Genomic DNA, 398 nt, shown 5'->3' on the forward strand with positions numbered 1-398 from the left:
GGCCCCGCGTCGGGCCATCCATGGCTCTGCCGCGCCGGGGTCTCCCCGCTTGCTGCCTGCCCGCCACAGGCTCCGGCCGCGGCCACACAAAAAAATTGACACCAACCCCTCCCTCCCTCTTCTCGGCTTCCCTCCGCCCCGAGGAGGGCGCGGGGGAGACGGCGGCCGAAAGAAGGGAGAGAGGGGAAGAAAGAGAGGAGAAAGAAAAGGGGGAAGGGGCGGAGAGAGGGAGGAGGGACGGGAGCGAGGGACGGGAGCGAGGGCGAGAGGCGAGGAGCCCAAGTGCGGGGCTGCCCACGGCACCGAGGGTCGGAGATTCCTGTGAGCGGCGCCGAGCAAAGTAATGGCTGAACACACAGGTCTCCTTTAGAGGAAAAAAAATAACTCACCAAGCAGGC

The sequence above is a fragment of the Pteropus alecto genome, unplaced genomic scaffold (genome assembly GCF_000325575.1).
Source record: "Pteropus alecto unplaced genomic scaffold, ASM32557v1 scaffold68, whole genome shotgun sequence".
Classification (NCBI taxonomy): Eukaryota; Metazoa; Chordata; class Mammalia; order Chiroptera; family Pteropodidae; genus Pteropus; species Pteropus alecto.